This window comes from Cnephaeus nilssonii (genome assembly GCF_951640355.1).
Source record: "Cnephaeus nilssonii genome assembly, chromosome: X".
Lineage (NCBI taxonomy): Eukaryota > Metazoa > Chordata > Mammalia > Chiroptera > Vespertilionidae > Cnephaeus > Cnephaeus nilssonii.
The window spans coordinates 118,835,026-118,858,634 of NC_137071.1; positions in this window are offsets into that span (position 1 = coordinate 118,835,026).

The following is a 23,609-nucleotide window of genomic DNA, read 5'->3' on the forward strand; positions in this document are numbered from 1 at the left end:
TAATACATTATGTAAATATCCTGCATATATGAGGAACTACAAGTATTTTGAGAGGCATCAAGTTGACTCCATTCTGGAGTTAAAATGGAGCCCATAAGTCTGAACAAAAACATGGGAAGATAGTTATTGGACTACTCTGATATTTTATTTTCCATTTTTTAAATTCTAACCACAAAGTGTCAACTTTCCAATTTATGCCCAATATCTTCCTACCCAAGTCTGGGCCATTAGATTTTATTTATGCACTCATAGGACCAATTCTGCCATTTACTAACTGTATAACTGGGGACAAATTGTTTAAATACTCTGAGCCTAAGCTTCCCCACTGTAACATGAGGATTCATTCAAACATTCAGCAAATATTTATATACTGATTATAATGTTCCATGTATTGTGCTAGGATTATCCCCAGATATGGTCCTTGCCCTCATAGATTTTATAACCTACTGGGGGAGTCATACACTGAGTGGCCATATTATTATGATCTCTGAACGCATAATAATCTGGCCACTCAGTGTATATCCTGTATAATAAAAGGCTAATATGCAAATTGTCTCCTCGACCAGGAGTTCGACCAGTAGGCAGGCCGGACAACCGCTCATGTCCCTTTCCCCTGGCCAGGCTGGCCGGACCCCACCCATGCACGAATTCATGCACCAGGCCTCTAATATATGTGTATATACACTGAGTGGCCAGATTATTATGTGTTCAGAGATCATAATAATCTGGCCACTCAGTGTATATACAACAAAGAATTATAAAAATATTCATCAAATTTACTGATTTATTTTATGAGGGCATCACAACCCTGATATCACAACTCAAAATGACAGCACATATATGCACATGCAAGCACACACATACACATACATATATGAAAGATATTGAGCTGACTCAGATGTGAAATAAATCTAAAAGTGCTAAACAAAATACTAATCAATCAAATATAGCAATATTTTAAAAGATTAAAATACCATAACACTAAGTGGGATTAATTCCTCAAGTTCCTATAACATTAGCCGTCTACAATGATAATACATCCCTTATCAATAGAGCAATGAAAAAGTATCTATATGACCATCTTAATGGGTATCAAAAGGTACTTACTGAATTCCATATTGTATTCCTCACAAAATCTCTTAGTACACTTGAAATAGAATAGTCACTTCATAAAATAAACTAGAGGCCCGGTGCACGAAATTCATTCATGGGGGTGGGGGGTGTTCCTCAGCCCAGCCTGTACCCTCTCCAATCTGGGACCCCTCGAGGGATGTCTGACTGCCAGTTTAGGCCCGATCCTACCACAATCCAGGACTGCTGGCTCCCAACTACTCGCCTGCCTGCCTTCCTCATTGCCCCTAACCGCTTCTGCCTGCCAGCCTGATCACCCCCTAACCACTCCCCTGACAGCCTGATTGATGCCTAACTGCTCCCCTGCCAGTCTGTTTGCCCCTAACTGCCCTCCCCTGCAGGCCTGGTCACCACTAACTGCCCTCCCCTGCTGGCCTGATTGCCCACAACTGCCCTCCCTTGCAGGCCGGGTGCCTCCCAACTGCCCTCTCCTGCTGGCCATCTTGTGGCGGCCATCTTGTGTCCACATGGGGCAGCCATCTTTGATCACATGGGGGCAGCCATCTGTATGTTGGCGTGATGGACAATTTGCATATTACTCTTTTATTAGATAGGATAGAGGCCTGGTGCACGGGTGGGGGCCAGCTGGTGTGCCCTGAAGGGTGTCCCGGATCAGGGTGAGGGTTCCTTTGAGGCATGGGGTGGCCTAGGCGAGGGGCCTATGGTGGTTTGCAGGCTGGCCATGCCCCCTGGTGACCCAAGCAGAGGCCCTGGTATCTGGGATTTATTTATCTTCTATAATTGAAACTTTGTAGCCTTGAGCGGAGCCAAGCCTCCTGCTTGCTCTGAGGCCACAGCCATTTTTGTTGGGATTAATTTATCTTCTATAATTGAAACCTTGTAGCCTTGAGTGGAGGCCTGAGCCTCCCATGGTGTGCGGAAAGCTTGGCTTCCTTCATTGCCGGGGAAACCCAAGCCTCCTTCTTCCTCCGTGGCTGCAGCCATCTTGGTTGGGTTAATTTGCATACTCGCTCCTGATTGGCTGGTGGGCGTGTCTCGTGGGTGTAGCGGAGTGATGGTTAATTTGCATATTAATCTTTTCTTAGATAGGATATTATATTTTTATTTGAACCCAAATTAATATTAAACTTATAGCAGTGATTCTATAATATCTAAACAGAAAGTTTTGAAAATGAGAGGTATTCATAGTGCTGGTGCCTTCAATAATAACTGCTAACTGCTAGTAATAGTTGCAATTATTATAATTATTGTTAAAGCTACAATATAAGGCAAATGAATATTGGGGTGTGGTTGAAAATTATAGGAATAAAGCCAGATCCCGGAGGGCCTGGTGTGCTATACTAAATAATGGCATATTATGGCATATTATGCTGTATATGAAAGAGGAATTAAAAGCAGAGTAATTCCATGAGCATATCCATGCTTAACAGTTTATTCTGACTGCTGTGTGGAAGTGAATTGAAGGGAGTCAAGGGAAAGTCAGGAAAATCAGTTACACACAAAAATGAACCCAAGGTAAAGAAAAAATTATGGCTTGAAATGGGGTGTTGGCGCTAGAGATTGAAATTTACAGATACATTCACAATAAATCTAGGAGGAAAAATATCCCTGTCAGTGGAAAGGACATGGGGAAAGAAGAAAACAGAGGGGACATTTAGTGATAGGCAGGCTATTCAGGGCTTGTGAACCATGTTGATATTATTTGTATTTATTCTACCAGCAATGGGAAGTCATTAAAGAGATTTAAGCAGGGATTTGATGTGATGAGATTTATATTTTAGAAAGTTCTTTGACTACTAAGTAGAAATGGTTTGAAGAGAGATATAAATGGAAGAAAGAAGGCCAGTGAGGAAGCTGTTACACTAGTCAAGAAAATGACTGAGACTCTGGTTAATGCATTTCTGGAAGCGGGTATTTATTTACCAAAAGAAAAAATCCTGGAAAGTAGGTTTCAGAGAGAGGATTATGCTTCATTTAGAAGATGTTATATTTGAGACATCCTAAAGAAGATGCCACATATGAAGCTGTATATATGGGACAGTAGCCCAGCCCAAAAGCCTAGGCTGGAGATAAAAACAAGGGAGTCAAATAACACTGGCTGCAATAAAGAAAGTGCCTCTGAAGGTACAAAGACTGGGGCCAAAGAGACCTGTTTGCTTTTTGTTAATAGAAAGATGAAAGTGCTATACCCTATACATACATAAAATATATATTAAGAGATTTAGTTTCATTAACTTCCTTTTAAAAGGTAGGTTATATATAAAAAATCTCAACAAATAATCAGCCATGAAAGTAAACTATACGGGAAATTTTAAAAGTAGTAACCATGTGGCCCTCTGTACACACAACCTGTTTCCTCAAGGCTCCCAGGTCAAATTAAAATAGTCTTTGTACTCTCCTCATTAGGAGCAAAGGATAAAATTGGGTTGCTAATACTCTTAGAAATTTCTGGAGGTGAGAGACAGAGATGCAACATGCTGGATTACAGAGCTGGGAATGTGATAACTGCCAATTTCTATCCTCTCCAGAGTAGCAGCTGCAGAGCATTTCTAATTGATTAGTCTGAAAGAATGGCAGAAGCCATTCTCTCCTTTCCCCACAATTCCCATTAGAATTAACACCCCAGTGTCCAGTCAAGTACTAGAATCACAATAAACAGGGAAAAATTAGGGCACTCATGAAAATCATATAGAATAAGGGGTTTCTACTGACAACAAGAAATGAAATATAGGAGAAATAGGTCAATATTCAAGAGCATAATCATTGTCTATTAAAACATATTATGTAGCTTCAATAAGTAAAACTATTTCATAAGCCTTGGCTGGTGTGGCTCAGTTGGTTGGGTGTCATCCTGTGTACCGAAAGGATGCTGTTAGATTTCTGGTCAGGGCACATGCCCTGGTAGTGGGTTCAATCCTCAGTTAGGGGGGAGCAGGAGGCAGCCAATCCATGTTTTGTTCTCACATTGATGTTTCTCTTTCTCCTTCTCCCTTCCTCTCTAAAAATTAATTTTAAAAATCTTTAAAAATTTTATTTCATAATAAAAAATAGATATATAGACCACTGAAAGAGAATAGACAGAATGAAAATAGACCTAACTAAATATAGAAATAGTTTGAGCTAAAAGTGGCATTTCAAGCAGGTAAAAAAGAGGGGGGGGATTATTCACTAAATGAGTTTGCATCAACTGGATAATCATTTGAAATATTAAAAAGGACATGTCCCTAACCCATTCCTTAAATCAAAATAAAACCAAGTGGATTGAAATATTTAAAACACTAAAAATAAGAAATACCAGGTGTTGTAGAAGATTTCACTTTGAGATACCTGTGGGTCATCCATCTGGAGCTGTTGGGGAGGTACTTGAGATGAGGGTGACTCTCAGGAAAGAGATAAGAGCTAAAGATAGAGATTTCAAAATCATCTTAGTAACTTTAGCCATCAGAATGGATGAGTCTGAGAAATTATGTGGAGTGAGAAGGAGGTCTAGAACAGAACCCCAAAGAACACCTACATTTAAGAGATGATCAGAAGAGGCATCAACAAACCAATTGTTACTAGAAATAGAAGGTAAACAAGTAGAGGTTTCACCAAAGGCACAGGAAAAGAGGTTTAAGAAAGGAGTAGCCAGTAATGTCAAATGTTTCTAGGAGGGCAAGTAAGATAAAAACAGAAAAGTATTCACTGGACAAGGAGGTTAGTAAAAGATTTACAGGAGTGATGATAATAGGGACTTATTTAAACATAGTGAGTAGTTTAAGTATAGACAGTAAGTACATTCAGCAAGTGCAGATTAAGAGGAGGAGAATGATACAGGGAAATTATTAGAAGGTAATACAGGTTAACTGGTGTCCCCTAAAAGATATATTGAAGTCCTCATCCTTAGCACATAAGAATGTGACCTTATTTGGAAATTGTCATTGTGGATGTAATTAGTTAAGATGAGGTTATACTGGATTACGTCCCTTAATCCAACATAATAGGTGTCCTTATAAGAAGAAGAAAATGTCATGTGAAGACAGACAGACACAGGGAGAATGTCATGAGGAAACAGAGGGAGAGATCAGAGTGATGCAGCAAATGTAAGTTTGTAGGTTTAGAGAGGTTGATGAAATTTGCATCTGATGCCTTCTATTTGTTATGAAATTTAGGAATTGACATGTTTTACTGAGAGTGAGAGAATTTATATGAAAAGATTGGAGGTTCATGGAGAGTGAAGAAGCGGAGAATAACAACTTGTGTGGTGAACAGGAGAAAGAACTGAGCAGGGAAACATATTGGCAAGTATCAATGAAGATCTATAGTGTTTATGTTACTGACCTACTCTATGCAAAGCACCTGTTCTAGGAGCTAGTGTTACCACAGGGGACAAGACAAACACGATCCCTACTCTTATAAAGCTTGCATTTTCATGGGAGAAACAAGAGACAAACAAAAAAGAAAATATACAATAAAATTATTTATTGGAGGAAAGAATTCCATTTAAGCCAGATATTAATGGGCATGTATCTTTGTTGAATCTAGAAGCAACTTGGCCAATACAAATAAATGACAAATCTGTCCTAGATAGATCTCTTCTATACATGCACCTGTATAGGACATGATTCTTACATCCCTATCAAAAATCCCAGATGAACAAAGTAACCAGAGTGTTATTAGAGGTCACACATGTCCCAAAAATCACAATAATTTTTACCATGTCATTCCGGCATTAGCTGACTGGGCAATAAATGTGCATCTAACTTAAGGGCAGCTATTGCTAACTGGCCTATGAAGGAGCTTGGCATGACTGCAACCTCAGCTTTATCATACACCAAGCTTTAAGTTCTGTGCCTAAGCCTTAAGGTAGTAGGACCTAGTTGTCCTTGGTTATCAGTCTCAAATATTAAGGAAAGTTTTAATATCCTTGGTTTCTCTTAATAACTCTATTTGCAACTCTATCTACTAAGACTTTACAGGTTATCTTGAAACTACTACATATACAGAGATGAGCACAGGTTTGAGAGTCTCATAGATTTGGATTTAAGTTCTAGTTTTTAACAGACCCATAGATACAGAGAACAGACTGATGGTTGCCAGATGGGAGGAGGGTTGGGTACCTGGCTGAAAAAGATGAAGGGATTGAGAAATACAGACTTGCAAAATAGTCATGGGGATATAAAGTACAGCATAGGAAATATAATCAATCTATAATAATAAAAGCATAATATGCTAATTAGACTGGACAGCTGAATGACCTTCCAGATTTCCTTCTGGACAACTTTCTGGACGAAGCCAGGGCTGCGAGGGCCAAGGCAAGCCGCCACGGCTGCAAGGGCCTAGCCCCCTGCACAAATTTTGTGCATTGGGCCTCTAGTAAGCCTATATAATAAAGAGCTAATATGGTAATTAGACCAAACAGTAGAACGACCATCCGGACAACCTTTCAGACAAAGTCGGGGACTGTGAGGGCCAAGCAACTGAAATGACCAAGCCCCTTGCTGGAATTTCATGCATCGGGCCTCTAGTATTATAACAACTATGTATGGTGCCAGGTGGGTACTGGCAATATCAGGGAAAACACTTTGTAAAGTATATGATCATCTAACCACTATGTTGTACACCTTAAACTCATACAAAATAATATTGAATGTAAACTATAATTGAAAAAATAATAATAAAAAGCAAAAAAAATAAATTCTAGTTTTGCTATTTATTAGACATGTGGCCTTAGGCCCATTAACAAACTTCTATCTGAGCCTTATTGTGGACTTTCCATATTACTTTGGGACCATATATGTTAAACCATCACTAGGATCCTTCCTTTCTCTCCTTACATTTGCAATGTCTCTGGAGGTAATAGAAGGCTTCAGCACACTCCTCATTCAGTACAATCTCACTGCCTTTTAGTGGTCCTGAGAGGACCACCTTCAATTATAATCTATCTAACTCTAGCCTTCTAGGATTTAGTAAACAGAACACTTGATGAATTTTATAATTTAGATCCCAGGTTTTTCTAAACACTTCATCTTTGTAAATAGAATTTCTAATTTTAAAATACACATAAATTCTTAGAGTGCATTATCTAACCTCAGTTACTTAAACAAAGCTATACACAATTGCCAGCCTATAGACCTCAGGCCCTTGGTGGGAACACTTCTTTTCTTTCTGGGGGCATTTGTATTTTGAATACTTGCTGTTTTACCAGAGGTAAAAATGGGTTAAAAAAATAAAAGATCATTTTATATACTACATTTTAATGCTCTGAAAATTGGAATTTACAAAATAAATTACAGTGGAGATATTGAGAAGCTAGGGAAAACCCAACACACTCCAGGAGTTTTTAAAAAGTCTTTGTCCTTTCTCAAATGATCTGCTAAATAAACAGTTCCTACTATATAATATCGGGAGACACATTACAGTTAAAGAAGTCCAATACCTGCATTGAACTGATAATACACATCTCTATAACTTAGGGAAAAAAGTAATAAGTATGGCTGTGGAGCCCTATTTCCACCGTCTCTTCTGGGAAAGATAACTTTTTACACAAACTCATTTTTCATTTCCAACACATTGTCTTCCTTTTCCAAACAGGATATAAAATGATTTCTCAAAATGAGCACTGAAAAAAGCTTCCCTTCACAAAAAAGCCTACCCACCTCTTGAAAAACTCTAAAATTAGAAAGGCATTTTCTCACAAAAATTGAAGGAACTCTGCTAACCTACTTTGCACAATTCTTCAAGGCAGGCATAACTACCTTTCCTCAGCTTCCTTGAGCTTTGACATCCTGCAAAATACTTTAGGCCTCCAAGCCTCTAATTGGCCCCTTGGAAAGACCACTTTCTCACCATTAACATTAAGCCTTAGAATGGTTTCATCCTCTCAGGAGTTCCTTATCACAAGCAGATCAAATTCCTTTGACTTATTTGCATGCATGATGCCAGCTGTGTCTTGGGAAAATGAGAATTATGTTTTCCTCTTACAATTTGGTCATTTTTAATTTCTCTAGGCTGCATTTAAGTTACACCCAAGAATATGCCTGGAGAAGCAACACTGTAGAGCAGGAATAGGGCTGACCAAAGCGTCACAGACGGGAGTTCTAGCTTTGAGTTTTCTGTTTACTAACCACATAGCCACAGAGAGTAGTTTAATACTCCTGAGTTTCCTCTAGTATAAATAAAGACAATGAAAGTAACAAACACAGTATTGGTTTTACCTCACAGGGTAATTATAAGGATCAAATGAGAACATGGAATCACAATAACAATAATAATAGCTACATTTGCAAAGATTTTACAGTTTACAGAAAGCTCTTTCATATGCATTAGTTCACTTTGAAAATTATAAATAGCTATGTTAGGCATTGTGACAATCACACTTATGAAATTGCTCTCAAATCAGCCAGGCCCAAAGAGGCATAGCAAATTTCTTTAAATGTTTCAGCATTCGTTCCAATTTATATATAACCACATTTGTAGTACTGTCATTCCTGCTAGTGTCATTTTTCCCCCTCTAATATACTTCAGGAAGGTAAAAAAAAAAAAAAAAAAACAAAAAAAACCCACCTATCCCTCTATGAGAAGAAAGCTTCATTAAAATATGTCGGTATAAACAGTTCCAATTCTAACTTACACATTTTATTATTTACTGTTTTGCTTATTTATTATTTGATTTTTAAAAATTACAGCATATAAGCAGACTTTGTGGTGTGAGGTATAAAAGATACTGTTCCAAAAAATGTAAATGTAAACGTACCTTATTACTTCTTAGGTCTGAGCAATATTCACAGTCATAACAACAGTTTTATATTACTAAACACATTTGAAAAGTGTGGTAGTCATTAGTGCTGCTTACCAAATATTTACATTTCTTCTCCTTCCAAGCACATAATGTTATGGTGTTCCATACACATATATACACGCATTAGTTATTGCCATGTGATGATCTGTGGTCAATGATGCATGAGTGGAAGTGACATGTGTCACTTCTGGGAGGAAGCTTTACGAGCCAGTGCATAATGCATCACACATTTTTTCCTTCTGTCAAGGCAACCAGCAATGCTAGAGTTGGCAGTTACTCTGACAACCTGAGTCCTAGAATAATAAGGACATGAATCAGACCCTGAAGCAACCAAAAATATAGAGCAAGAACAAGACCCAAACTTTTATTATTTTAAGCAATAAGATTCAGGGTTATTTGTTTCTGCAACATAATGACCCATACTAAATAATATATACTTAATGGTTATAAATTTGGACTTTGAACTCAAAGAGATTAGGTTTCATTTTAGATGTATGATCTTAAATACAGTATGTTTGTACAGTAAGCAAAACAATACCTACCTCATAGGGTTGTTTTTTGTTTGTTTGTTTTGTTTTTTATTTTTTTGTTTTTTTTTAATATATTTTTATTGATTTCAGAGAGGAAGGAAGAGGGGAGAGAGAGATAGAATCATGAATGATGAGATAGAATCATTAATTGGCTGTCTCCTGCACGACCCCTACTGGGGATTGAGCCCACAACCTGGGCATATGCTCTTAACTGGAATCAAACCCGGGACCCTTCAGTCTGCAGACCAATGCTGTATCCACTGAGACAAACCAGCTAGGGCGCTCATAGGGTTGTTTTGATAATTAAATGAATAATACAGGGTGGGGGGAAAGGTTTATAGTTGTTTGTTTGGAAAATAATACAATCTACACTAATAAAAGAGAAACATGCAAATTAACCATCACTCCGCTACACCCACCAGCCAATCAGGAACGAGTATGCAAATTAACCCAATGAAGATGGCGGCGGCCATGGAGCTGGAGAAAGCAGGAGGCTTGGGTTGCCCCTGGCGATGGAGGAAGCCAAGCTTCCCACCCACCCTGGCCAGCCCTGGCCTCCACTCAAGGCTACAAAGTTTCAATTATAGAAGATAAATAAATCCCAAATGCCTGCCCTGGTCTCCGCTCAAGAAGGCGCTGAAAAAAAAAAGAAAAAAGAAAGAAAAAAGCCCCTTAACCAAGCTGGCCACACCCCCATGGGGTGAGGGTCCCCACTGGGGGGCTTGCCAGCCTGCAACCAGCCATCAGCCCCTCAACCCAGGCTGGCCAGGCACCCCAGTGGGGACCCCCACCCTGAAAGGGGTGTGGCCAGCCTGAAAATGGCCCTCAGCCCCTCACCCAGGCTGGACACACCCCCATGGAGTAAGATCCCCCGCTGGGGGGTGTGGCCAGCCTGCAAACTGCCATCCGCCCCCCACCCAGGCTGGCCAGGCACCCCAATGGGACCCCCCAATCTGAAGGGGCTGTGGCAAGCTTGAAAACAGCCCTCAACCCCTCACCCAGGCTGGCCATGCCCCCCAGCAAGGACCCTCACCCCATGGGGGCATGGTCGGCCTGAAAACCACCACAGGCCCCTTGCTCAGGCCACCCCACACCCCAAGGGAACCCCCACCCTGATCTGGGACACCCTTCAGCGCAAACCAGCCGGCCCCCACCCATGCACCAGGCCTCTATCTATACTAATCTATACTAATAAAAGGATAATATACTAATTAGACTGGGAGACCATCCAGGAGACCTTCCAGACATTCTTTTGGACAAAGCCATGGTGGCGGGGCCGAGGTAGAGGCGATTAGAGACCAAGAGGGGAGGGCAGTTGTGGGTGATCAGGCCAGGATGGGACAGCAGTTGTGGGTGATCAGGCTGGTGGGGGGGGTGCCGTTGGGTGTGATCAGGCTGGCATTGGGGGCAGTTGGGGGTGAGCAGACCAGCAGGGGGGCCAGTTGGGGGCGAGCAGGCCGTCAGTGGGGGTCAGTTGGGGGTGATCAGGTCAGCGGGGTGAGGGGCAGTTTGGAGTGAGCACACCAGCAGGGGGGCAGTTGGGGGCGAGCAGGCCAGTGGGAAGGGAAGGTAGGGGTGAGCAGGCCAGCAGGGGAGGTAGTTTGGGGCGAGCACACTGGCACAGGGGGCAGTTGGGGGTGATCAGGCCAGCGGTTGGGGGCAGTTGGGGGCGAGCAGGCTGGCAGGCAGAGTGGTTAGGGGCAATCAGACAGGCAGGCAGGCATGTGAGCGGTTAGGAGCCAGCAGTCCCGGATTGCGAGAGGTATGTCCGACTGCTGGTTTAGGCCCGATCCCTGTAAACCAGCAGTAGGACATCCTACAAGGGGTCCCATATTGGAGAGGGTGCATGCCAGGCTGAGGGACACCACCACCCCCATGCACGAATTTCATGCACCAAGCCTCTAGTAATTAATAAATTATAATACAAGATTAAACTCTGTATCATGTACCCACAATTGTAAACCTACTTTTGCCCCAAGCTGTATATGTCTATGAAAAGTACATAGCACAGAGTAGGTGCTCAGTCAATGTTTATCATGGGATTCTCATAATAATCTTACAAGGTGAAACCACTGCATTTATATTGCCAGTCATTATATCACAATGAGTGGCTCAGTGGGATTCTCAGAGCACTTACATTGTTATCATGTCTATTTTAGCCATTTCCAATCAGATAGCAGTGTACACTTTAATTTCATTTTACTGTAGTTACAATTTTTTTATTAATTAGTAATTTTCAGTAGTTGTCAATTGATTTTTTCAAAGTTGAGGTAAAATATAGAGAGAATAGTTAATTCCACATTTTTTTTCACCAGCAAACAATCTAGTGTAAATCTTCTACAAAACATACTTATTACTTAATCCGACTAGTCTAAGGTTCCTTTGTTTAGAGTATCTTAGATGTAAAAAAAAAAATGTGATCCTCAATTTTTATTGAAACACACTATCTATGATTGGCCCATGCACAGTATTCTTTTATTTTATTTACTTATTTACTTATAAATTCATTGTTTTAACAATATTATAAATGCATGATTCTGCTCACACAATATAAGAACTAGAATATTATCAATAACCTATCTGCTTCTCTCCAGCCCATTCTCCTATCTCACCCTCAGAGATAATCACCACCCTGAATTTTATGATTATGTTTACCATTTTCTCACTTTTTATTTCATTTTATCTCATGAGTGTATGTGCACATATATACATAAACAATATATTTGCTTTTGCTTGGATTTGCACTATATAAAAGGGTACAATACTGCATAGAGTATCTTTTGGGATTTACATTTTTTATTCCAATTTATGTTATTAAGATTTATCGAGGCTCTTGCATGTAGTAGTTCATTAATTCTCAATAGTTCTTAATATTCCATTATTTTACTATACCACAATTTACTCACCCATTGGCCTGTTGGTGTGAACTTGAGTTACTTATAATTTTTTAATATTATAATAATTACTGTTATGAATATTTGTGGACATGACTCCTGGTTTACAGTTGCTAAAGTTTCTCTTGGGAATATACCTAGGAGTGCAATTGCTAGGTCATGTGAATATTCAACTTTATAAAATAATACCAAGATGTTTTCCAAAGTATTTGTACCAATTTGTAATTCCAGCAGCAACATACAGATGTACTGTTTATCCTCCTCTTTTTCAACATTTGGCATTGTCAAACTTCTTAATCATTTTCAAATAACTGGTAAAAATATCTCATCTCTCAATTTGAATTTTCCTAATCAACAGTGATGTTTTGGTATCTTATATACTAGTATCCTTATTTATTTCCTCATCTATAAAATTCATGTATTTTATACATTTTTCTATGAGGTTATCTTTTTACATGTTACAAATAACTTCTGAGTCTGCAGCTTGTCTTTTCAGTTTTGGTAAGTTGTTTAATGGGTATAGAGTTTCAGATTTGAAAGATGAAAAGTTATGGAGATTGGTCATACAACAATGTGAATACATTTAATACTACTCAATTATACACTTAGAAATGGTAATATGGTAAGTTTTATGTTATGTTTTTCACCACAATTTAGATAAAATATGGTGCTGGAAAAACAATATACAAAGTAGACTAGATATTTCCTGGAGCAGGTTTAGATATCAATGGAGATTAATAGTAAATGTGCACAGGGTGATGAAAATATTCTAAAACCAATGCATAGTGATGGTTGCAGAACTTGGTAAATTTATTTTTTAATCATTGAATTGTACACTTCAAAAGACTAATTATATGATATGCAAATATGGTTCCATAAAGTTATTATTTTAAAATTTGATGTAGGTACACTATCCTTAAGCAACCTCTTACCTGCTTTCTATTATTATAAAATGTTCTTAGAGCCCTAGCTGGTTTGGCTCAGTGGATAGAGCATCAGCCTGCAGTCTGAAAGGTCCCGGTTCGATTCCAGTCAAGGGCACATGCCTGGGTTGTGGTCTTGATCCCCAGTAGGGGGTGTGCAGGAGGCTGCCAATCAATGATTCTTTCTTATCATTGATGTTTCCATCTCTCTCTGTTCCTCTTTCTTCCTCTCTGAAATCAATAAAAATATATTTTTAAAAATAAAAAATAATATGTTCTTATATATACCAAAAGCATCCTATATAATAAAAGCCTAGGTGGTGTCACATGCAACATCATCACAAGATGGCCACCACAAGATGGCCACCACAAGATGGCCACCAGAAGATGGCCACCCTCATGTCATCATAAGATGGCCTTCACAAGATGGCCACCACAAGATAGCCGGCAGGGCAGGGCAGTTGGGGGCGACCAGGACTGCAGGGGAGGGCAGTTGGGGGTGACCAGGCCTGCAGGAGAAGGCATCTGGGGGCGACCAGGCCTGCAGGGGAGGGCAGCTGGGGCGACCAGGCCTACAGGGAAGGGCAGCTGGGGGCAATCAGGCTGGCAGGGGAAGGCAGTTGGGGGCAATCGGGCTGGCAGGGGAAGGAAGTTGGGGATGATTGGGCTGGCAGGGGAGCAGTTAGGTGTCAATCAGGCCAGCAGGGGAGTGGTTAAGGGGACGATCAGGACAATCAGGCTGGCAGGCAGAAGCGGTTAGGGGCAATCAGGCAGGCAGGCAGGTGAGCAGTTAGGAGCCAGCAGTCCTAGATTGTGAGAGGGATGTGCCAGATTGGAGAGGATGCAGGCTGGGCTGAGGGACACTCCCCCTGCTTGAATTTCATGTACCGGGCCTCTAGTAATCCATAAAATAAAAATTAAAAAATAGACTTTATAAAGTTTAACATTTTATAAAATTTACTAGTGGCCTGGTGCACGAAATTTGTGCATGAGGGGGCGTGTCCCTAAGCCCAGCCTGCACCCTCTCCCATCTGGGACCCCTTGAAGGATGTCCGACTGCCAGTTTATAGGGAATGGGCCTAAACCAGCAGTCAGACATCCCTTTCGCAATCCGGGACTGCTGGCTCCTAACCGCTCACCTGCCTGCCTGCTTGATTGCCCCTAACGACTCTGTCTGCCATCCTGCTCACCCCCAAATGCCCCCCGCTGCTGGCCTGCTCACCCCCAACAGCCCCCCCACCAGCCTGATCACCCACAACTGCCCTCCCCTCTTGGCCTCTTATCGCCTCTACCTTGGCCCCGCCACCATGGCTTTGTCCAGAAGAACGTCCGGAAGGTCTCCTGGAAGGTCTCCCAGTCTAATTAGCATATTACCCTTTTATTAGTATAGATAGAGGCCTGGTACATGGGTGGGGGCCAGCTGGTTTGCCCTTTGGGGTGTCCCAGATCAGGGTGGGGGTTCCCTTGGGGCATGGGTCAGCCTGGGAGAGGAGCCTGTGGTGGATTGCAGGCTGACCAAGCCCCCATGGGGTGAGGGTTCCTGCTGGGGGGGGGGCGTTACCAGCCTGGGTGAAGGGCTGAGTGCTGTTTTCAAGCTTGCCACCCCCCCTTCAGGGTGGGAGTTCCCGCTGGGGTGCCTGGCCAGCCTGGGTGAGGGACTGAGGGCTGTTTGCAGGCTGGTCAGCCTGGGTGAGGGGCTGAGGGCTGTTTTCAGGCAGGCCACACCCCCTTTATGGTGGGGACCCTGCTGGGGTTCCTGGCCAGCCTGGGCGAGGGGCTGATGGCTTTTTGCAGGCTTGCCAGGGCCCCCAGAAGGGACTCTTACTCCATGGGGGCGTGTCCAACCTGGGTGAGCGGCTGAGGTCTGTTTTCAGGCTGGCCACACCCCCTTCAGGGTGGTGGTCCCTGCTGGGGTGCCTGGCCAGCCTGGGTAAGGGGCTGAGGGCTGTTTTCAGGTTGGCCATTCCCCCTGGTGACCCAGGCCCCCAGCCACTCCTTGAATGGTGTGGCCAGGGCAGGTGGGAAGCTTGGCTTCTTCCGTCACCAGGAGCAACCCAAGCCTCCTGCTTGCTCCAGCTCCATGGCCGCCACCATCTTTGTTGGGTTAATTTGCATACTCACTCCTGATTGGCTGGTGGGCGTAGTGGAGGGACAGTCAATTTGCCTGTTTCTCTTTTATTAGTGTAGATTATATATATGTAATTTATGACACTATTAAGAGAATAGAAAAGACAAGTTCCAAACAGGGCGAAATATGTAAAAATCATACATTAGACAAAAGATTTATGTCCAGAATGTATAAAGAACTCTAAAAGCTCAACTCTAAAGAAATAAATAATCAAAATTTAAATTGTGCAAAAGACTTGACCAGACACTTCATCAAAAAGAATATTAAAAATGGCAAAACAAACAAATAAACCAAAAAAAAAAAAGAAAGACATACAATTTCATTAGCCATTAGGGAAATGCAAATTGAAACTATGATGAGATATCACTACATACCTATCAGAATTACTAACGTAAAAACAAACAAATAAACAAGAAACCCTGACAATATATGTGCCACTCTGTGGAAATGCAAAAGCTTTCAGCCATTCTGGAAAATTATTTTTCCATTTCTTATAAAGTTAAACATACATTTAACCATATGACCCAGCAATCCCATTCCTGGGTATTTATTCCAAAGAAAATTGGTATTCACCACCAAAACCTATATATGAATATTTATAGAGGTTCTGTTCATAACTGCCAAAAATTGGAAATCTTACCTAATAAAAGAGAAACATGCAAATTAACCATGACTCCACTACGCCCACAGCCAATCAGAGTGAGTATGCAAATTAACCCAACAAAGATGGAGGTTAATTTGCATATGCAGGTGCAGAGCGACTGGGAGTGGCAGGACACCTGCTATGAGGGCAAGGGGGGGCGGTAGAGGGAGCTACAGGAGTGGTGCTCTGGACAGAAGCGAGGACTTGCCAGCTCCCAGGTGGGCCAGGAGCTTGGACGTGCAGGCTCCCGGGCGGCCGGGAAGTGGGGACGTGCGAGCTCCCAGGTGGCTGGTAGTGAAACCAGGGGAAGGAAAGCCTATTCTTGCACAAATATTGTGCAACGGGCCTCTAGTAAGAACATAATCATTAACAAATGAATGGATAAACCACTGTGGTATATCCATACAATGGAATACTACTCAGCAATAAAAGGGAATGAACATGCAATAACTTGGATGAATCTCCAAAGAATTTTGCTAGGTATAAAAGTTAGTTTCAAAAGCTGACAAAGTATATGATTCTATATATATTAATTCTGGAAAACACAAAATTAAAGTGATGAAAAATTTATCAGTTGTTTCCAAGGGTTTGAAGTGGGCAAAGACTATGACTGCAAAGGAATAGCACAAGGGAGTGTTCAGGGGAGATGAAACTGTTCTATATCCTCACTGTGGTGGGTGTTTCATTATTCTATATGTTTTTAAACTCGTAAAGTTGTAGACAATAAAAGACAGCTTCACTGAGTGATAATTTAAAAATTAAATCCTGGCTCAAAATGGTTAAGATGGCAAATTTTATGTTATGTATTTTTACCACAATAAAAATATCACTTAAATAATTCTAGTTCAATCACTTACCAGTTTTGTGACCTTGGGCAACCTTACCTAATTTTACCTGTATGTAAAATGTGAATTATAAAACTGCCTACCTCATAGGCTTATCATGAGAATTAGATGAGAACTTTATGTAAAATATCTGGCATATCATAAGGGCTCAAAAATGTTGGCTATTAGTATTTTTTACCCTATTGAATCCATCTTAAACAAGTCCTTGAGAATATTTTTCTTAATCTCCACTTATATTGTTTTCCTATCCCTTCATAATGTTCTTATATCTTTTTTATTTAGCAGTAGCACAGGGAGGTCCCCAGGAGGAGCCCAGGTACCTGCTAATGAGTCTCTCAATCAATTAATTCCTATCCTTGGGCATAGATAATGGTTTATCAGGAATAAGAATTTGCTACATTCTCAACACATCATGCATGAATGGCTTCCTACTCTTCTTGAGACAGAGTCCTTTAGATGAGGCAGTCCTGCCACCAACCCTGCATCCTAAGCAAACTACCCTCTCCCTGCAAATTACCACTGAGGTCTCAGTATAGACTTAACATAGAAGAATTCTAGATTCCCCAGGGGAAAATGCCAAGAGGCAAGAGAGAAAATCAATAAGAAGGTGGAAAATTAGACATCTTTTTACCAAGCTCACAGTTGGCCAAGGACCAACTATAGCAGCCCAGTTTTGTTTAACAATCCTCTCTCCCAAATTGAAAGAGAGAATATCTTACCTCAATCCATCCTAACATATAAGAAGATCATTGAAAAAGTGAAACACCGTGTGAGGCGATTGAGTTCTGCAGGCCACAGTGCCAACAAATCTATTCTATCCACCAAATTATTACTTACACTGTTCATCATATCCTGACCTCTGTCCCACTTGCAAAAACATATTTCAGATGCTGTTTGCTCCATAATATTCAACTGAGAAATAAGACATACATTGTGACCCCAACAATAACTCCCAGAGAATGCAGTTGCCTGCATAAGAACCCATCACAGAGAAGAGAAAAAAAAATTCCATCTCCTGCCCCCTCATCATCAAACTGGGGCTTCAGCCCACGCAGATATGTCACTCTGAGAAGACTCCCAGCCACAGGATCATCTTTGCCAAGGAAGAACAGGGAAAATTGCATCTTACAACTACACAAAATCAATTTTCCTATTCTAGCCTGTATTTCAGAAGAATTGCCCTCCTAGAACAATTATCTCAAAAGTACAAACTCAGTCAGTAGTGGAGACCTGGCATGGAAAGGGAAACTCCTGGGCTAAGACCACACCAGACCCTGAAATCATGTTGCAAAATAACAAAACTATAGATTTGAGAAATTTAGAGTACAGGATTTGGCACTATTTTAAAAAGTCTGTTTTAACAGGCCCCCTAACTGAACTTGCCACCTGAGATATACTCTTTGAAAAGGAATTAAATATGGGATTTCTATCATGTCATTCTGCCATCCCAGAATATCAGCACTAACACTGACTCTCACACACTCTGCAATCCAAATCTTACCCATCCTCTAAGGCCCAGTTCAAATGTTATCTTTTAGGAAGCTTCTTTAAGTAGTCTGGCCCATACCTCATTTCTGTCCCAACCTTCCTAGCATGGATTTACAGTTCTGTTGTATGCTGTTCAGTCATGGTGAACAAAAGTAAGGCTCTCTTCCCAACTAGATGTCAGGGTCAAGAGCTTATATCCCTGTTATACAGTAGGTGTTTCACAAGTACTTGCCACTCAACTATAAAATGCTGGAGTGCTCACAGGAAGACTGAGGCTCAGGCAGCACAGCCCATTGAGAATCTTAAATGAGATTTGTGTTGGAGGGAAGGCAAGCTATAGGTTGTTAAAACTTGCCTTGCTCATTATATCTTTTTTTATTGTTCATATCCACAAATTAAATATTTTGCAAATAATATAATAAAAAGGCCAGCATTTCATCAGGTCAGGTTTTCTCCCAACAGACTAAAAGTGGGTGTTCCTCTATGTTTTTTTTCCTCTTTTTTTGTTTTTTTTTATTTTGTTTTGTTTTTAATTTTTCCTTATTGATTAAGGTGTCACATATTTATCCTCATCCCCCCATTCCCATCCCACACCCCTCCCCACAGACGCCCCCACCCCTCCACCCGGGCCAGGGATCCAGCCTCACCCGGACGCAGGGGCACGTGGCCTCTCCCGGACCCAGGGGCGCGGCCTCACCCAGACCCGGGACCCAGCCTCACCTGGATCCAGGGGCGCACGGCCTCACCCGGACCCGGGATCCAGCTTCACCCGGACCAGGGGCGCATGTCCTCACCTGGACCCAGGGGTGCGTGGCCTCTCCCGGACCAAGGGGCGCGGCCTCACCCGGACCTGGACCCAGCCTCACCCGGAACCAGGGGCACACGGCCTCACCGGGACCCAGGATCCAGCTTTACCTGGACTCGGGAGCGCGCGGCCTCACCCGGACCCAGGGGCACGAGGCCTCACCCGGACCTGGATCCAGCCTCCCCCGGACCCAGGGGCGCGTGGCCTCACCTGGACCCAGGGGCATGCAGCCTCTCCTGGACCCGGGACCCAGCCTCACCCAGACTCAGGGGCGTGCAGCCTCACCCGGATCCAGGGGCAGGTGGCCTCGCCCGGACCCAGGGGCGCGCAGCCTCACCAGGACCCGGGACCCAGCGGGGCTTCATCTTCTTGATTCCAATTCCTGTCAGTCAATTCCCTCTCAGCAATTCCTTCGGCCATTTTATCAAAGCTCCGGGGCGGCTTCTGCGGAACTCGCTGGGCAGCGGGCTCGGTGAAGCTCCGGTGCGCCCGGTGCGTGGCGGCAGGCTGCTCCGAGGTCACTGCGGCGGCACTTGGGTCTGCAGCGGCGACCAGTCGCCAGGCGAGCGCACCTGGATCCAGGAACCAGCGGGACCTCGTCTTCCTGATCCCAACTCCCATCGGTCAATTCCTTCTCAGCAATTCCTCCGGCCATTTCTCAAAGTTCCGGGGCGGCTGCCGCGGAACTCGCTGGGCGGCGGGCTCAGCGAGGCTCCGGTGTGCCCAGTGCACACCGGCAGGCTGATCCGAGATCGCTGCGAAAGCGCTCGGGTCTGCAGTGGCGGCCGGTCGCCGGGCATGTGCACCTGGCCGCTTCTGGGGCGCAGAGATTCTCGAATGACTCGGAGGTCAGCAAGCGCGGAGTCTCCCACCCCATGACCCCCAGGGGCTCGTCTGTCTGTGCTCGGCCGCGAGCGGAGCTGTCCCCTCAGCTGGAGACTGCCAGGGGAACCGCGCCAAGCACATTCCAGGCCGCCATTGTGTCGCCAGAGCTGTAGTTCTTAAAGTGTGATTTTTGGCTCACCGGCATCAGCATCATCCCGTGACCCCCTTTCTTTTATTCTAGTTGTAGAGCATCCTCTCAGCCTGCCCTCCGGTGGTTCTGGATGGTGTCTGCTCTGTTTTCCAGTTGTAGTTTCAAAATTGTTGTGGTAGGCAACAATCAGGCGTCTGCCCTATGCCGCCATCTTGGTCCTCCAGAAGATTCTTAAGTAACCTTATAAATGTGGTTCTGAACACTGTCTCATCCATTAGTTTACTTTCCTCCATCCCTTCTATTTGTGACCTGCTTCGGTGTCTCCACAATTTGGCTGCCTCCCTATGTTGATGGAGTGGCTTTGTGTGGTCAGTGACCTATAGGGGCCGCTAGCTCAGCTTCCCCAATCTCCCTAGGTGGTCGCTCTTGATACCCCCCTTTGTGGGCTGACTGCAAAGTCTTGGTGTTATTAAGCCTTGATTGCTGTTGGTACACTGGGAGGATTTGACCTCCAGTCCAATTGGCTGTGAGGATCAGCTGTGTCTACGCCAGGAGACAGCCTTATTCAACTAGACTTGCAAAATTGTAAAAGCCTCTGTGCTCAGCTTGGATGGGGCGGAGTTTCAGGGTGGAGCCTACAGCCTTGGTTTCCCATCAGCCCCGCCCTATGAGGTTCCTGGGTCTCAGTGTCCCTCTGTACTCCCTGCAAACACCTCTGAGAGAAAGGCGCCCTGGAGTTTCGCCTGCTGCCAAACAGTCTACTCTCTCCCCCAATGAATCTGGATTCCCAGATTCTCGCCCGGAACTGGGTTTCAGTGTAGTCGGAACTGGGGCTCAGTGCAGTCTGGCACTTTTGTCTCCTTCCCACCAGGGCAATTCAGCGGCACAGTCAACAGACCATCCTCTGCGCACATTCCCATGTGCGCCTCCGGTGCTCTGCCTTTCGCCGCTCCTCTGCGTTTCCGCCTTACAGCCGATTCCCCCAGTATGAGCCTGGCTTCCCAGGGTCTCGCCCGGAACCGGGGTTCAGTGCAGTCGGAGCTGGGGTTCAGCGCAATCTGGAGCTTTTATCTCCTTCCTGCTAGAGAACGCCGGCCAGGCCATCAGCTGCCCCGTCCTCTCTGGCTCCGCCCTCCCCGCACGGGCGCGTGCTCGTGTCTCCGCCCGTGTCTCCATACCTCAGGCTTTTACGGTTCCTCTGATTTTCCTTGTGATTTTCTCTTTCCTTCTAGTTGTGGGCATTTCAGTCAGCCAGCTTTCCTGTGGTTCTGGATGATGTCCGTTTTTACTTTTAGTTGTATTTTTGAAATTGTTGTGCCAGGCTGTAGGTTAGGTGTTTAACCTATGCCGCCATCTTGGTTTCTCCTCTCCTCTATGTTCTTGAGAACAAAAGTTATAGTGCCACAAATCCACCTGCAAGTCCTGCTGTGTCACTGCCAGGACTGTAGATACAAGGATTACACAGACAGGGCAAGATGCCTGGACTGGGAAAGCCAAAACAAAGATGGATTTACAGGGTAAGGTATAGGCATAAGCAAGGCAGGTAACTGAAAGCAGAAGGTCACAATGGACTTGAGGCACAGATAAGCACTGGAGGTCAGAAGATGGCAGAGGAGGTCAGACAGGCCATGAGGATTCAGGAAGCCCATGGGTACCAGAGAGCAAGGCCAGGATCAGGAGTGCAATGGATGGGGAGGCAATCGGAATCCCAGTTATGCCACTTACTATGTCTGTGATCTTTGACAGGTAACATCACCACTGCCTAAATTACTTTATTTATGAAACAGAGACAATTAAATCTATCTCGCTACCTACTTCACAGTATAGTAACAGGGATCAGAGGAAATAAAATATATCTTGTAAACTCCAACTCACTGTTCAAATGTGAGAGATTACTTTTATTAAACTATGTGTATGGACAAGGAGCATATATAGCACTAACTAGAAAGGCAAGCTGAGTAGTGAGTCCATAACCTGCACCAGAGACATAGAAATGCAAAAAATAGATCATAGCAACAGAGAGAAGAGTCGCAAAGTAGCAGAAATAAAGAGGCCATGAAGTCAAAATCCCTTCCACTGCAAGGAGTATCTTATATAAGCTAAGGCAGGAAACAAAGAAAGGCAAGAACTTCTCCTCTCTCTTAATGGAACAAAATTAAATAAATAGCATTCTTTTGAGCACCGACTGTGGATCCACATGGGATTACAGGGAACACGGTGGAGAGCTATGAGGGAGTGGGCTTGCTTCTTGCTCTGTGTTTCCTGCCTCAGTGAGTAGCACTACTACCCACCCAGCGGTCGAAACCAGAAACCTTAGATTCATTATAGACTTCACCCTGTCTCTGGCCCTTCTTATCTAATTGATCACTAAGTCTTATCTCTTTTACTCCCTAACAGGTCTAAAATTGTACCTTCTCAATTCCTATTGCCATGGTACTCACTCCATCTCAACTTCCTAATCAGCCCCCATGCCATCTACCAAAGTAATAATCTTTTTCAATCACTAATCAGATTATGTAACTCCTCCGTACAAATATCTACAATGGCTCACCATTGCCTTCAGCCTAAAATTAAATGTCCTTAACTTGACAAGGCCCTCCATAATCTGATCCCTAATACTTCTCCAGTTCTATCTCTTACTATTTAATCTACCCACCTCCACTCAACTGCCTTTTTAGTCATGCCAAACCATTTACAGTTTGTCTAATGTTCCATACTTTTTCAAACCCCTATGACTTTTTTTTAATGTTTTTACTGTTTGGAACATACTTCTTCTCTGCCAAGTAAATATGGACTAAGCTTTTAAAACTAAACTCAATCTGACTCCTACCCCTCCCATTGTGCCTTTTCCTATATTCTATTTTGACTTTTATCATAGTACCTAAATACATTATTCTATTTTTATGTTTATTTATTTATCTCACCTATTAGACAGGGCACTCCTTATAGGCAAGGACTATGCCTTAACCATTACCTTTGAAGCTCCAGTGCCTAGTATAGGACCTAATACAGCAAGTATTCAATAAATGTTTGTTGAATGTATGAATACATAAAGCAATCATCAGAAGAATTATAAGATATGGACTAAGCCCTCAGACAGTAAAATATGCAAATGATAAATTGTGTGTTGCCAACAATAGATGCCAATGGAGAAGATTAAAAACAATGCAGGTTCCCTAACTGGGAAAGAATCCTGGAGAGGATGAGACTTCAACTGAACCTCAAAGAACTGATTGATATTGAAAAGTTAGAAGTATGTATGTGTGTCTGCATCTTAGGATATGTGTGGGAGTGGGAGGGTGGAAGACTTGCAGAAAGATTTTAAGAAGGAGACTTAAACCTCAGGAACAAAATGAGCTTCCTAAAGATTCAGGGGGATAATGTCAGCCCCCATGCAGCATCAAATAAGCACATTTCTAGTTAATAAGGTGGCTTGCTCTTTGCTTTCTGAAAAAGGAGAAATTAAATGATCTGGTTTGGAAAAGCTGCCTCAGAAGCACTTGGC